Source organism: Panthera uncia, assembly GCF_023721935.1.
Source record: "Panthera uncia isolate 11264 chromosome C1 unlocalized genomic scaffold, Puncia_PCG_1.0 HiC_scaffold_3, whole genome shotgun sequence".
In the NCBI taxonomy this organism is placed as follows: Eukaryota; Metazoa; Chordata; class Mammalia; order Carnivora; family Felidae; genus Panthera; species Panthera uncia.
In genome coordinates, this window is record NW_026057584.1 from 61,466,874 (window position 1) to 61,483,823 (window position 16,950).

A 16,950-nucleotide genomic window follows, 5' to 3' on the forward strand; every position below is an offset into this window, starting at 1 on the left:
AAATTAGGTAAAAATCGCTCTTCACATAAATGCACTTAGTGGAAACTGTGTCTCATTTTAATGGGCATGTTAGAGCTCTGCTAATATTGGCAGAAATGTCATCCTAAAACACATACACACACATAGGAATTGCTAAGTGTAAACAAGGGCCACTGTCTGTAACTTTGCCTTCATCTCTCTTATCTAAATCAGAAGTCAAGAGTGACAGAAAGCAAATTGGTTTGTCCATGCTGGTGAAGTAGAGGTTGGTGGCCAGCCTTTGTAGAGCACAGAGTCCTATCTTCATGGGATAACTCAGGACAATGAAGGCAATCCGGGATAGTTTGCACCACATCTTACAGTGAGGGTTCAAAGACATCTGGAGCACACACCCTCTTGGGTAGATGAGAAGCAAACCTTTTGGTGGGATACGTTTCGGAGGGAAAATGGCTTGAGCTAGTATTTACTGAAATGCTTTGAACAATACCATTGATCCATGCAATCTCTGGAGATAGCGTAAAGGAGAAGGGGAAAAGATAATTGCATGATTTCACAGAGCAGCCTCTCTGTGTTAGCCCCGATTTCAGAACCCTGGACCAAGAGTGAACTGGAGTTTAAGAAACCACGTGTCCAATGAAGTCATGATTTATTTCCCTTCCAAGCAGATGATTTTTGTGGAATCTGCTGTCCTTTTGGCACTATATCTGAATCAGGATTTAGCAGTTTTAACTTCTTGCCAACACACACACACACACCAGAGCTGCCACACAATACTGTTTATGAATGTTACAGTCCAGAGAAGAGTTCTCACTTTCCTGGACCGAGTGTGTATCATATTCATAAAACAGGGTTGTAGATTTGTACCTGGAATCATAGTTTGACTTCACTGGAGGTTCTTACTATTTAGGGAAACTCTGGGGGAATTTTCTAAGTGAAGAATGACTCAGCAAGGACCATTATGAATAGCAAATTATCAGTTTCCTAAGTATGAAGTTTCACACCTTTACTGTTCTTGAACTGGAACCTATCTATATTGGCCAAGACTATTAGAACCATACAAGGATTTAGGAACTATTCTAAATGCCTATTTTTTATTTTTTTTTGGAAAAGAAAACAGGCCCACGAGTGTTGAATGACTCATCCCAGATGAAATGGGAGAGTGAGGACCTAACCCTAGACTCTTACCTCCTGTTCTGGAAGCATTCTTTTTAAAACTATAGCATACTGTCCTTCTTAACAAGAAACTTTTTTTGTAAGCTGAGATCTAAGTAAAAGTAAGCTCCATTGTGCTATGTTGCTTGCAGAAGGTTCTAGTAGCCATTAAAGATATCCCTGTACACATCTTCAGGAAGTCTGTGTAGAGGGCAGGACTCCAGTATCTTGGGCTGGCATCATCCTCAGAGTATAAGGAATCCAGAATTGATATGGGTTCTTTCTGATACTTCCAACATACCTACCGCCTGCTTGGTTTGTGAAGTCCATATGCTGTAATATGGTAGGACACAGGTGCCCTGTCTCATCTCCTCTGATTTATAGATTAATGAACAGAAGTGTATAGAGTTAAAGTTGCTGGTGTGAACATGCACTAGAGATCTGACATCTATTCTCCCTCAGACTTCTTAACGTTATGGGAATTCCAACCTTGGAAACTCGAAAGACTGATCTTAAATAGTTTCTGAGTTCAGCTGGAGTTCAGCCCAGTTCAGCTGGACTTCATATAGTGTTTACATTTAATCAGAAACTTTTATTTATATTCTCAACTGGGGATACTTAATTTAAGATGTGGTTCGCAAATTTTGTTCTCCATGAATTTGCTATTCCATGGGTGGGTATTCTTTTCCTGATTTTTAGAACTTAGGAATTAAGTTATTGGGCATAATTTTCACAATTTTAGCATTTCTCCCATAAATTAAAAAAAATCTGTTGGTGTCTGATGGTATCTATACTATACTAGAATCTAGTATAAGCTGGTGTCGGATTTAGCATTAAATTTTAATTTTAATTATTTTAACTTAAATATCTCCATGTCTCACAATGTTTTACAGAGTGCCATAACTTACAAGAGTTTTGCCATTGGAACAAATTTGAGTATCACTGGTATGTGATCAATAATAAGAAACCAAATAAATATTTGGGAAATGAATCATTATTTAATAAATGCTGTTGAATGGGGCACCTGGATGGCTCTGTTGGTTAAACTTCCAACTTCAGCTCCTCAGATCATGACCTCACAGCTCATAGGTTTGAGCCCTGCATCAGGCTCTGTGCTGACAGTTCAGAGCCTGGAGCCTGCTTTGGATTCTATGTCTCCCTCTCTCTCTGACCCTTCCCCCCTCACACTCTTGTTTCTCTCTCTCGCAAATAAATAAAATGTTAAAAAAAAATAAATGCTGTTGGAACAATTTGATAGTAATATACAAAAAGTATAACTTAAATATAGACCTTATAAGGTTTATCCTATATGTAAGGTACTTTGCTGGATATTGTGGGGAAAACAAAGAAAAATAAGACAAGGTCCCTGCCTTCAGTCTAGTAGACAGCATTGAGTCTTAAGAGGTTAAGAGACTTGTCATAAATTAGTGCTGCTGGGCTCAAGTTAGTGTTAAAAATTTTTTAAATCTTTTACTTTTCTCAATATGCTTTTTGATTCTTACAGGCCACAATAAATTCCAGATGAGTTAAACATTTTAAATATTCCTATAAAAACCTTAAAGGGAAATGAAATAGACTATTTTAACTGTGGAAGAAAATATTAATGACAAAGATGGGTCCAATTAGAGTAAAATATTCTATATGATAGACAGTAACAAAACTAAGATGAAAGGAAGTGCAATAGAAAGATAAAAACAAATTTAAAAATATATACACACAAAAGTCTACTATCCATAATGTGGAAAGGCTGAGGTGAGAAAAAGATGGAGAAAAAATCATATACGTTGAAATATACAATGAAATGAGATACTGAAAAATGTTTAGCCATCCGGACAAAGAGCTTCAACTAAAACAACTACCACTGCCTTTCTATTAATTAGGATAAATAAAAGATCAAAAGACAGTGTGGGAGTGGCCCCACATACACAGATGAATCCATAGGCTCCACCCCTCCTGACGTCCAACTTGATGATAGATAGTGAAAGCTAAGCAACTTGTGCCGACAAACATGTCCCAAGGACGTCAACCAGAAGAAGAAAAAAAGACAATTTGTACAATGGTGTAAGATTTTTTTTTTTTTTGCATTGGAAAAAGGCTAGAAAGATGATAAATATTTAATAGTTGAGGAGAAGTTAACTGTGAGATATGAATGTTGGTGTCATACCACGAAGGCACAACAAGGATAAATTTAAGGTATGCTGTTGATAGATGAAAATTCAAAATTCAGGAAAAGAAGCAAATATAAAACAGCATATAGGACATTGATGAAATCTAAATGTTTATGTACATTGAGAAGTTTTTTTTTCCTTTAAAAATTAAAAAAATCAATAAGGCATGTAGAGCAAAATTATTCTTTGATTCAGTAGACAAAGAAACTATAGCTAAGAAAGATAAATCTGGAAGTGACAGAGTCGAAGCCACAACCCCTGTCTTTTGAGCCAATCAGTTTGCTTACAGGAGACATAAAACAATCTGGCAATTACCTAGTTCATTTGATTAGTTTATGTAGACAAAATAGGCAATTCAAGTTTGAAGGTAAACATTAGTATATGAGTTATTTGAAGACAATGTTAGTATTCTGAAAGTGGCCTATTCTTACTTCACATAAGCATTTGTAAACCAAGCCAAACTCTCCAGTTTGTAATCCTCTGGAGGCTACCTCCCCATAAAGCTTTTCGAAAGTATATCACGTCATGAGTACTATTTAACATAGGTCTCTTTCCCCTTCAAGAATCCCTGTACCTTCTTTTCCCCTTGCACCTTTTGATTTCATATTTGAGACCCTGAACACACCTTTCTCTTCTGAGCTGACACAGAACTTTGTAATAAACAGCAGATATACCTGTCATTAAATGGAAGAAATGTAAATGACACCTCAGTGAGGAGCGCTGGGACAGGCATACTTCTCTCTCTAACCCCAAATCACCACACTCTGCGGCTGCACAACTGGCTGAGTCCTTGGTGAGAGACAAACAGCTGAATTCAGTTGATGGCTTCGTTACATAACTTCAAACAACTGGTTTGGAAATTTCATATTCCAGTTCTTTTTATCGAACATGCAGGTATATCCAAGCTAGAGTTGCCAGATCAAATACAGAACACCCAATTAAATTTGAATTTCAGATAAACAACCAATACTTTTTTTAATCTACTAAAATCCTGTGTGATATTCAGGACACACTTGTATTAAATTAAAAAGTGATCAGTTATTCATTTGAAATTCAAATCTGGCTGGGTGTTCTCTAGTTTTTGTTGTTGTTAAATCTGGCAACCCTAATTCACAAGCACAATTTCAAGTCGCAAACAAGGCGTTTTGTTCCCTCCTAGGGTCTCAGAGATGAAGAAGGAAACTATTTCCTCTGCTCTAATTGACTTGCTGAGTTACAGCTATTTTGGCTACAAATGCTCTTCTCTACACTGTCCCCTACTTAGGGTTTCACTTTTTATCACCCATTACAGATGTGCCATTCTGATCCATTTCCTAGCAGGATCATAGTGAGGGAAAGACAACCACAGTGAAGGCAGGATGGGGTATACAGCCCAAATATTTCCCTGCTTAGTGGGACAGTATGAACTCTGGGCCCCCATGGAATGGACAGGTAATGGGCAGGGTTCCTGGGAGGAGAGAGAGAGAGCACACCAGGAGAACCATGGTCATATGCACCCTTCCTGTGGGCCCTCAGCAGGCAGGAATATGTTCTGAGTGGCAAGACTGCCGATCTATCTGATTGCCATTTTGTGGATGAGCCTTTCCTAGGGTCATTTGCCAAGTAAAACATCTCCTTGAAGCAAATAGTGTTCAGCGTTCTAGATTTACAGATGGCAAATCCCATGTGGGGTTACTAGATATTTCCCTGAGGCACAAAACAGAATTAAGAGTTATGCAATTCATTTACAGACTTCTGTCAACTCTGCATAAAGGGAGGTACATCATTTCTGTGACCAAAGTTCTCAGGGCAACTGGAGGTGACAGTAGCCTAGCTGTCAGCTGGATTATCTTTCTCCTCAATGATAGCCGACCATGCTGCATGGCACCCCGGTGACACTTAATGAAACAGCTTCCAATGAGATGACTTGGCTTTTCTGGCTCTGTGCCTCTTCACTTACCATTTCATTTTTATGTATCAAATCTTGTTTTACAAAGTAGCTTTTTATTTATTTCATCTCATTTTGGGAAGGATAACTAACCCCAAAGAGATAACAAAGGCATAAGGAGATTAAGAGATCACATAGCAGTTAGAGACAAAGTCCAACTGAGAATTCAGGTTTCCGAATGTCCTCACCAATGATCATTTTCTTTACATTACACAAGTGGTTCAGTTTTTAGAAATACTGGTGCCCAGATCAGGACCTAGGCATGGATATTAAAAAAAAAATCTTGGATAGTTCTAATGTACAGCCAGGGTTGAGAGCCACTATACTAGACCATACTAAATCTTTCCTTAACAATAAGAACCACATTGGCAGGAAGCCTGCGATAATCTGCACTACCTTAAAAACGCAGTCTAGGGAAGAATCTTCCCAATGTGTTGTAAACCACTTGCTCCTGATATACCCTGAGGCATAGGCTATTTCAGGGATGCTCAGAGTCTTGACAGGGAATAGGAGGGAAGATATTATGCCCTGGGAACTCAGATTTTCAAATTTAAGTCACGACACGGGGCTGATAAATCTCTGTGGTTCAGCCCCTTCCTTATATATCTAAGGGGTGTGAACCCAGGGAGCTTGGGCCCCTCTGCTGGTCTCCCTTCAGAGCCAGGGCTAGAACTCAGGTCTTTTGATTCAAAATCCCAAAGCCTAGGCCACGGCGTTTACTACAATGCTTGTTCTTTTACTGAGACATTCTTATAAGTTTTCACCTCACCATGTCTAACTTCAGGAGGGACTAAGGAATTCAGTGGGTTTTTGTAAAACATACGCACAACCAGAAAGAGAGATTTTCTCCTGGGGTGCATGTAATTCAGATCTTCCTTTCTAAGATGAAAGGAAAGCTACAAATTTTCCCAGTTGCCATGTTATGTCATGAACAATCTTCTTCAAAATTGCAGAATTGCTACAAAGAAAATATCCCTGAGTTAAATTAGTGCCTGTGGAAGATGGTGGAGTTATAAATTGTCTGTGTGGAATTTTCTCCTTACTCGTTAGGGAAGTAGTAATAACTTCCCCTAAAACTATTTTATAGCTCAGGGCTTGGCATACATTTAACAAATAATGAATGAATAAATGAATGAATGAATAAATGAATGAATGAAATGGTGACCATTCACTACTCTTGTCAAGATTTATTCCATCTGTGTGGCCCCCTCTTTGGTTCTGTCAATCAGGATATTATTGCCAAGGCTTCCAATAGGAAGAGGGCCTTTCCTATCATGGGACACCTCTGGGGAGACTAATCTACAAAGGAGGGAGATGAAGTCAGCCTCTTAAAAACAAAGTTGATTAGTATTTTTTTCCTTTAATATCCTTTCAATACTTTTCTAGGACTATGCATTCACTTTTCTTAACCAAAAATTCCATCACTTATTTGCTACTGCTTTTTCCCCCTCACTTAACAGTAAAGTCATAAGTATTTTCCGTGATATTAACCTACCTTAAAAATAGTATACTTCGGGGCACCTGGGTGGCTCAGTCAGTTGAGCATCTGACTCTTGATTTCAGCTCAGGTCATGATCCCAGGGCAATGGAATCGAGTCCCAAGTTGAACCCCAGGCTGAGTATGGAGCCTGCTTGGGATTCTCTCTCTCTGCCCCTCTCTTCTGCTTGTGCACACACACTTTGTCTCTCAAATAAAAATAAAAAATAAAACAAAAATAGTATATTTCATTTACAGTTATATCTTTTTAAGATTTGATTTTTTAAGTTACCTCTACACCCAACATGGGGCTCAAACTTGTAACCCTGAGATCAAGAGTCACATGCTCTATCAACTGAGCCAGCCAGGTGCCCCTAGAATTACATTTTTAAAGTAATAGATAAACATGATGTTCAAATAAATTAAGCAATGAAAAGTCCATCTTTTTGCCCACCCCATGTTCCCTTCCCCTAAATAGTAGGAAATCCTGGAACAAGTTTTTGTCTTCCAGATTGGTCTAAATGGCATCATTTCTAATGGTTGTATGGTATTTTATTTAATGGGTGATACATGATAAACTTATATAATTTCCCATACTGGTCATGGAAGTTGATTCCAGTGTTTTTTGATAAGTAATGTTTTGAGGAACATCTCAGAATGTGATCTTTGATAATCCACATTGTTTTCTTGAGATAAATTCCTAGAGGTTGAATTACTGGCCAAAAAGTATACGTATTAAAAAAATTTTTTTTAATGTTAATTTATTTTTTGAGAGAGGGAGACAGAGTGTGAGCAGAGGAGGGGCAGAGAGAGAGGGAGACACAGAATCTGAAGCAGGCTCCAGGCTCTGAGCTGTCAGCACAGAGCATGATGTGGGACTCAAACTCACTACCGGTGAGATCGTCATCTGAGCTGGAGTCGGACACTCAATTGACTGAGCCACCCAGGTGCCCCAAGAGATTATACATTTCTAACGGTCCTCACCAGCATGGGAGAGCATCTTTAAGAAAAAGTCTGATAATTCAATAGGTGAAAAATGGCACATCATTTGTGTTTGGATTTCATTTCATTGATTACTTGAGCAGATGAGTGTCTGTCTTTTCCCCCTCCCCATGTTTATTACCAATAGTGTTTCAGGATTCCTCTTGCGCTGGAAGCAGCAACAAAGTTCATAGGTCCTGCCTGACCTAAAATGGGTGGAACAAGTTGTTGTCTGTCTGTTGTGACGGCATGATAGCTGACAGTTCCCACTTGCTAACAGGTCTGGAGACGCCTCTTTTTAAAATTAGTCTGCTGTAGGAAAGCATTTCTCAAACTTCTGTCATCATCCACCTCTTAAACATTTTTTGCTATATTCAAGACACCTGTACTATGCTTCATGTAGTATTTTTAAAATCAAAATTTTTTTTACTTAAATATATTTCTTTAAGAATGAAACTTTATTCACTGCTGTACTAAATAGAAAGCCAGGGTCATATGCCATAAATAGAAGTAAACCATAAAGTGGGGCACCTGGGTGGCTCAGTCGGTTAAGCCTCTGACTTCAGCTCAGACCTCATGATCTTGTGGTCAGTGACTTCGAGCCCTACATTAGGCTCTGTGCTGACAGCTCAGAGCCTGGAGCCTGTTTCAGATTCTGTCTCTCTCTCTCTCTCTCTCTTTCTCTCTCTGCTCCTCCCCCTCTCGTATTCTGTCTCTTTCCCTCTCAAAAATAATAAACAGTAAGAAATTAAAAAAAAAAAGGAGTAAACCATAAAGTATATATAATGAAAACAGAACAGTACTATCATACGTGAGTTAGATTCTGTTTCCCACAGAATGTTCTGGGCTTCTTTAAAGGTTTGTTAAAAAGAGAGGAATTTAAGACATATTAATACAGCTACGATTTTCTCCTAAATATGAAGACTTTAAACTGAGAATTGAGTAGCTTTCTTTTACATGACTCAGTGTTAAAAGGAGTAGCTTTCTTTTACATGACTCAGTGTTATTTAAGGTCACGTCCACACACTATTTAAAACTGACCTGGAGATAACCAGAGGCCCATGTCCCACACTTTGGAGAAATAACAGTGTCGTGAAAGAAAAATAAAAACAGTGGGTTTAGAAAACCTGGAGTATGAATCCCACCTCCAGCACTTATTGGAGGTCTGAACCTGGTGATGACGATCACCCAGTCAAGGTTGTAGTGAAGATGACAGAAGATATATGCAGTGGGAAAACCTGGCAGACAAGGCAGAGCAGGGGTCCCTCAGGGGTCACCATAATTCTTGTTATAGGAGAGTGGTCCTTGACTTTGGCTGCACATTAGCAGCATCTGAAGAACTTACAAAAAAATACAGATGCCTTGGCCTCACCCCTGGATGTCCTAATTTGGTTAGTCAGGGGTAGGACTCTGGCATCACTGCTTTTAAAAACAGCCCCACCACCTGTCCACTTCCAGATGATTTTAACTTGTAGCAGGGCTGGAAAACCTAACGACTTAACCCTTTCCTGAAAGCTTAGGTTGACTGTGCAGATTAGCTAGCTGCCATCTTAAAAGGCTGGCATCGGGTCAGAGAAGTTTCAGTTGGGCAGAAGAAATTCTGGGAAGGGGACGCAGCTACAGTAGGGCTCCCAGCCTTGTCAGGTATTTGCTTTGTGCTGGAAGCTGCATCACATGGCTTGAGCTCCAAGCGGACACTAATTTCCCTGGGCGCTGGGAAAATCATTTCTCTTACTCCAAGAGAACAATTCTGCTGACCACGGGAACATTATCTCTGGTTTCCAGAGGTATGATGTCGCGCAGTGCTCTTCTGCAGGTTTCGGTATGAATGAATGACAAAGCTGAAAAGCCATTCTGACCTACTAAACTCCTTTTAAATCAATCATAAATGTAGGACAAGAACTCTGGGGTGTCAGGAGGGTTGGGACTAGTAAAAAAAAATGCTTGAAAGGCACAAGCTTAGCATCAGCAATGGGTTGCTATTGGTGTCTTTCCTTTTGTTTTACTTTGCATACTACTAACGATGTTTGCATCTTGTCCCATCTCTCTGCTTTTAGGAATTTTAAAACTGTTTATCTGAGGTCTCACAATATGCCCTTCCAGCCAGATGTCTTCATGTGGGGATGGCTGACTTCATCTGTACTGTCCCTGACAATGGCTGTTCCCTAACTTTGGCCTTGTGGGTAAGGGGGTAGGAATTAAGGCCAAAATGGCCACCCAAACTCTGCCCAGTAGAAAAAAGCATTAATTCAGCTTTTTCAAAAGTGTCAACATGAAAAAAAATCTAAGACCTGGATCTGATGCTTAGCAGACCTACAATAGCAGGCAGCAGGCTGGGAGATGTCATTTCTGGAGCTCCTAATGAGATGCAAATCACCTAGTGAACTACTCCGGAGCTGGGAAACAATGTCCTGGGTAAAAGCAGATAAAAATGGAATGAAAGAATGTCTTTGAAGATTGGAACGACATTTTAAATGCTTGAGGATATGGGACACCAGATAGTGCTGGTTTTAGTAAACTAATTGTGACTGGGTCTTTGATTCCTTGTGGCAGAGGATCCTGGGGCATTCATCCCCAGCTCTTTCTTGCTCTCTAAGTTGGAGACCTGGTCCCAGTTCTTGCTGTTAGTGTGCAAAGGGGAGGTCAGCTATCGTGAAACCAACACCGGACTTGGGGTCGGAAGGCCTGGGCATAGTTCAATTTCTGGAACTTACTGGTATGTGACCTGGGTGAATTGCTTCCTTTTCTGGATGCCACATTTTATCTAACATAGTGATTTTTCGACAAAGGGTGGTGGTGCAGCACATCACACATGTTCTGTTATCCTTGAAGTCATACTCCTTCCCAGAATGTGAGTGCCTGTATGTAGTGAGAGATGAGCCTGATGAGACTTTCTTGCATGAAACCAGTGTGAAAGCAGGAAAAGAGAGAGAACCATTAGCCAAGAGGTTCTTTAAAGTCTCTTCCAACTTTAAGATGCTATGATTGCAGAGTTCCAGCCACTCATCTTCAAAATGGACATAAATGCTGTTGACCCTATTGGCCTTGTTGGAATTTAAAGAAGACCAATCAAAATGCAATCAGGCTTTAGGGAGAAAACTTCTCCATCACTATACCAGAACTTCATCGTAATAGGATTCATTCAATTAAAGAGGAAGGCTGCACAAGGGGGTGTTCATCCAAACCCCTTTCTTGGTCACTTGGTTACTGATGGACTAAAAGACCACATTTAATCTCACCCAGCCTTCCCAGCTGTGAGCAAAAACTGTAATGTACAGGTGAATACTGTGCAGCTGTACAAATACTCGCCCAGGTTCACAAATTCTAAAACCTTTTTTCATGTAGAGAGCAGTCATTAGTATGACTGACTTGGTTTGGGGGAGATTATATGCACAAATGATTAGCGTGTGTGCATGTGTGTATGTGTGTCGCAGAGAGGGAAAGAGAGAGAGGGAGGGAGGGAGAGAGACATTGTAAAGAACGTATATAATAGACCAAATGAAATGAAATGTGATTTTTGTTTGCATTAAACTAATGAGATGCAAAAGTGAAATCAATGCAGTATTAGTGGTAAAAAATTAGATTACTCTGGTTCTTTCAGTTTTAATCTCCAAAAGCCAATAAAATAGGAAGTATCTGAGGGAAATAAAGTTCAAAAGAAAATAACTACATTGGGTTACTGTCCCATTTTATGCTTCACTTTGGAAAAAGTTGCCTTAGTACACTGTTAATTAAATTTGGTCCAACTATCCAGTACACCTTTAAGATTTATAAAAATAGTGAGACACAAAGGTCTCAGTTCTCGCTCAGATTAAGAGTTTAGACTGCAGTTCTTCGAGGTCATACAGAACTACTAAATTTCTTTGTCTTGTTTCTTATAATCTGATGTGAACTTAAAATCCGTTATGGAAACTATACACGGATGGATGACCTATCACACCCCCCTCTTCCTCTTTATTCTCATGGGAAGTGATCTTGTCATGAGGAGGTCATAAGAGACCTGAGTCTCTCCATGGGACTCAGAATCTCTCAACAAATTAATGTCATCAACCTTTTTTCCACTTAAATCCTACTTCTCTGAGTTCATTTGACCAGTATAGCTATAGGCACATTCTGGCATGTCACGAAAAAAAAAAAAAAAAAAATAAGCCAAGCTTAACAAAGTAAATACTTACAGCTATTATCAGCATAACTGAAAATAGGTATCTCTTGTGTTAGACAGTGATTTAGGCCTTGACAACAAAATTAATCACCAGGCTTGTCTGCAGTGATTTTGTATACTGACACATTTGAGCTGACAGTTTCAGTGCAATTTAATTTTAAGTTTCCAAGCTAACATGTTTCAGGGGATCCATACCAGCAGTTCTCAACCCTTGGACCCTAAAGAAACACTTTTACAGGGACTCTGTTATCTTGGCTTAGTCCAATAAAATATTCACGATCAGAAACCTGGTAGCATTTATCTGACAATATAGAGAGAATCATATGAACAGGAGCTCTCCACTGGAGTGATCTTGGACATCCGTGATGGTGCCGGGAAATGCGCCACTACCTCCGAAAGGGCGGGAGGTCCTGGCTGACTTGGCACCTTCTCACTTCCAGCTCTCACTGCCTCTCACCCTGCATGAGCTGGGAACCCAGCAGAGTGGGGTTAAATGGGTTGGGGAGCCAGTCCAGCTGGGGGTCATTAGCAATCAAGGACCAGCATTAAAAGGCAGCAGGAGACTAAGGGTCTCTGACAGGCTTGGCTCCATGTACCATCTGGAAAGAAAGAGGCTGTTGAAGCTGGATTAAAAGAAAAAGAAAAAAAAAAAAAAAGAACTTCATGGAGACCCCTTCTTGGAGATACAAACATGAACAGTGATGTTTTTCAAAGTGAGTCCATTGTTTTTGAGAGTTGGGCCAGGAAACCAAATTTTCAGGTCAATCTCTGGCCATAATGACAATTCACTGGTGCCTGGGTTGGGACCAGCCCAGGAATTCTAATGGTTTGATAATGGCTAGTAATCAGAACATCCATGCTGGATAATGAGGGAATGGGCATGTTTGTGAAGCCTAAAGTGTGGAGGCAGGCCTCATACCAAACACTTAGCGGAATTCTACACACTGTAGTATGATCTGTGACTAAAAAGAGAAAACCAGACAGCTTTACTTAGGGTGTGCCCAATATTGATTATTTAAGATGTAATTTTTGAAACAATGAAAATTTAAAAACAAGCTGGGACTCACTTTCTCAGGTCATTCTAAGACAATCTGTACAAAGAGGTGTTAGTCATAGACACCACATGTTGCATATACTTGGTCACTGACTTGACTTACATTATTCATTAAGTTGCTTCTCTTTTTTTCCTTTTATTTATTTATTTAAAAAATTTGTTTAACATTTATTTAATTTTGAAAGAGAGAACAAGTAGGGGAGGGACAGAGAGAGAGAGAGAGAGAGAGAGAGAGAGAGAGAGAGAGGGAGACACAGAATCTGAAGGAGGCTCCGGGCTCTGAGCTGTCAGCACAGGGCTTGATGTGGGGCTTAACTCACGAACCATGAGATCATGACCTGAGCCAAAGTCAGACGCTTAACCGACTGAGCCACCCAGGTGCCCCTCTTTTTTCCTTTTAGACTTTTGGGTGTCCCTCCTCAACTATAAGTATGTAAAAAAGAAAAAAATATTTAAAATACAGTATTTTATTTCTTTTGATCATAGATTGTTAGACTTACAGAATAAAGACAAGTTACAATGTGATCTTTAAGATGTATTACAATACTAATTTAGAATGAGCTGCTAATCTCATTGTAAGAATCACTAATATCATATTATAGTTGAATTCATAAGAGGAATTTTCATTCTAGCTCATTATTGTGTACTAACAGAAATCTTCAGAATACCGTTAGTTCTGATTACAAAGCAGCCAGAGCAAGGAAAAAGACTCAGGCTGTTTTTGTTTTTAGATGGTGAATACACTTTCCTGATATTGTTAAGAATGAATGGTAGCTGAAATTATCCTCATAAAGCCTTTGGCAAGGTCCTAGATGCCTAGTCTGCGGAAAAAGTAACTGGGAAGATCTAGGACACTGTACTCTCTCAGATTCAGGGGAGTGGGGGGTCAGATAACATTGGTTTCTGATTCAGATAGTGGACATCATTTGGAGAACAAATCAAGTGGTCAATGACCAACAGAAACATACAATTCTGAGAGTTGAATCTCATTTCTAATCATCCTATCCTAAACTTTGGATAAATTTATATCCATATTGGCCAGCCTGGCAGAGATAGTGTTTTAAACACATTTTTAAAGTTTATTTTTTTATTTTGAGAGAGAGTAAGAGTGTGAGCATGTGAGCGTGGGCATGGGAGGGGCAGAGAGAGAGGGAGAGAGAGAGAATCCCAAGAAGGCTCCATACTCAGTGCAGAGTCCAACACGGGGCTCGATCCCATGAACTGTGAGATCATGACCTGAGTCAAAATCAAGATTGGGACGCTTAACTGACTGAGCCACCCAGGCGACCCCAGAGATAGTGTTTTAATGAAAGCTCCAGTCACAAAAAACAGAGTTTAAAAAGATACATCCAAGTCCCCAGAGAGAGAACCTTGCAAGCAAACGCATGGATGAATCTTGTTCTTAAGGTTCTGTAGTTAGGGTCATGCTAATTTTGATAGTTCTTCTGAAAGCTTTTAGTTTTCCTAGGTATATAAGTGTGACTATGTGCATGTGACTTTTAAATAATGGAAACCCAGTACTGATTAGAGTTATGGGTCCCTGGGAATGGATATGGCAGGTTTCTTTTGAATAGTTTGACAAAAATACCCAAACCTGATGCCTACTGCCCAATCTCACACTAAAACTTCATAGAAGATTTATATGCTGATTTAGTATGGAAGACAGTTTTAACTTACTCAGGTTACCCACCTAAGAAGCAGAGAGTAGAACCCAGGATTCATTGGGCACCAAAGCCCATGCCCCTTTTGTTATGGCCTATTGCTCCCCCACACTCTACTGGTGGGAGAGGTAGAAGAGTCAGGGGACTGAAGCGAGTGGGGAGAGCTTGAAATAGATGCAGAATGGAATGAGGGTGGGTCTTGGTCTGGGACTAGTATTTGGGGTATATTATAGGCCCAGCTAGTGTTGGAGACGATTATTTTGTGAGTGGTACAAGACTGCCTAGGCAGGTAGGCTTTTCAGCAATAACTCTTAACAGTGCAAGTATAATGCAGAGGAAGAAGGATTAATCTGAAGCTTGGGTGTTCCACATGGTGGGTGGAAGGACCTAGTGTTTGTCAGAGTAACTGAACTCTAGTCTAGGCTGAAGGCAGGTGGAGGGGAAGCCAGCAGAACCTGGGAGACAGTGGAAGAACAGCTAAGGTAAGGGTGAGAGAGGTGGAAGGAGAGGCTGTGGTCCTATGGGGAGCGGCTCTTGATGGGTCAATGCAGCCATGGAAGTACATGCCTGGGTGGAAAATACATGAAGGTCATTGGCATGAAGGAGTAGGGAGCAGTAAAGTTTAGGAGATGGGTAGATGGGATGGCTGCGAAAAAAAATCTCTCTAGTTGGTGGTGAGATTTGGGAATGGAGAAGATGATAAATTAAACACTCACACATTCATTGAATGTAAAATGACCAGGATAAGGTCAGCAAACAACAGGAACAGAGGATGATCAAAGGGAGTATAGATAGCAATGGCAAGTTAGCAGGACATGGATGCCACCCCTGACCCCTCCCCCACCCCAAGATCCTGCTGATGGGGCTCCACTGAAGACTTCAGGGGAAATGGTGGCCCGCAGAATGGATAAGTCAGAGGAGAGGAAACCCAGGAAGCAGTGAGATAAGCAATGAGGGCATAGGGGACTAGAGTGGCCTAAGTTTTGGGCAGTAGCCAGTGGTAACCTGCATGCAAGGCAGGCTGGAGAAAGTCAGCCTAAAGTATCACATGGAATAACCTCTGTTGTGAAGTTCCATCAGTGCCAGTGTGAACTCAGATCCCTGGGCAGGCACGGAAGCTAAGTGCCAGCAGGCTAAATGGTTCAGTGCTCCAAACCACTGGTGCAATGTTATTTTCATGCTCCTGGAAAGTAAATACTGAGTATGGAAGTGAGATTAATAGAGTTTGATTTATTGCTGATAGACTAGTTGGTGGGAGTTTGAAAAAAATGGGGGTGAGGGTAGAAGAAGTCCAGGTGCATGGGGAGAGAGTCCAGACCTTGGCCTTTTCTTTCCCGTTACCAGATTAATCTCCTCTGGCTGCCCTGAGTTGTGGCCCCTGGTCCCAACTGCTCTGTGGACTTCTACCCTTGGTAAAGTGAGAAGAAAGACATCAGGTGCTCATGTCATGCTCTGCTAAGAAAGGGTTGTGGTGTCCTTATGTATTATGGAAATTAACAATCTCTCTCATTTCACAAACACGGGGTCTTCCTTGTCAACAGTGCCTGCCATACGTCTTGGTGCTGTGGGATGAGCTCAAATACCAGTTGTCATACTGTACCCAGAATCATGACTCCCTCATAATCCCTGGCTCCATTGGTGAGTGTGGGTCAGCATGTCTTTTTCTCCCTGATGGTGAAATCTGTCCCTTATTGCTTATTCAATTCTATTCAGGGCCTATTCTGTGCCAGGCCCTGGGCATGTGGCAGTCAACAAAGATCTCTGCTCTCAAGAAACTCACCAGTTGGTGGTGGTGGTGGGGGGGTGGTGGTGGTGGAACATAATAAACAATAAGCATAATGAATAATATGGTATATGTTAGAAAGTTATGCAGATTGTTAACAACAAAATAATAGGGCAGGGCACATGACTAGTCCATTGTCCTTAAGGTCCCAAGCACTGGTACTGCTGGGCTTCCTTTCCCAAGGTCTGATGACACCCCCACAAACCCTCAGATGCAAATACACACCATAGGTGACCCTCTCTCTCCCAAACTTCACCTGGCCATTCATATGCTCTTCCTTGTAAAATTTTTGGTTCATGGCGGGGGGAGGGTGGACCAAAGTTGTAGGAGCAGGTGACAGAGAACATGATGCATTGGCATCTATGCTAACTGGCAGAAGTGCCGCTTTGTAGGGAGGGAGTGGCTTAGTCAAGGCTTTCTTTCCTGTCCAGGTGTCCAGGGAAGGTGTCGCCCAGGAACCCATGCTGTTACATGGGTGGGACTCAGTGCCCATGAGACCGGCCTCAAGATCCACTAGGATACTAACAACAACATATTTTTGTACTCTTCAAGAAGGATTCTTGGGCTAATGAGGAAATGAAATGAGATTCACAAAAACCAATTCAT

The 16,950-nt window shown here is 40.7% G+C and overlaps 1 protein-coding gene across 1 annotated transcript in view; it reads right to left on the reverse strand.

Moving 5' to 3' along the window:
- Nucleotides 1–16,950, reverse strand: part of MYO3B (myosin IIIB) — a 407,188-nt gene that overhangs the window by 5,097 nt on the left and 385,141 nt on the right. The gene's annotated exons all lie outside the window — the stretch shown is intronic.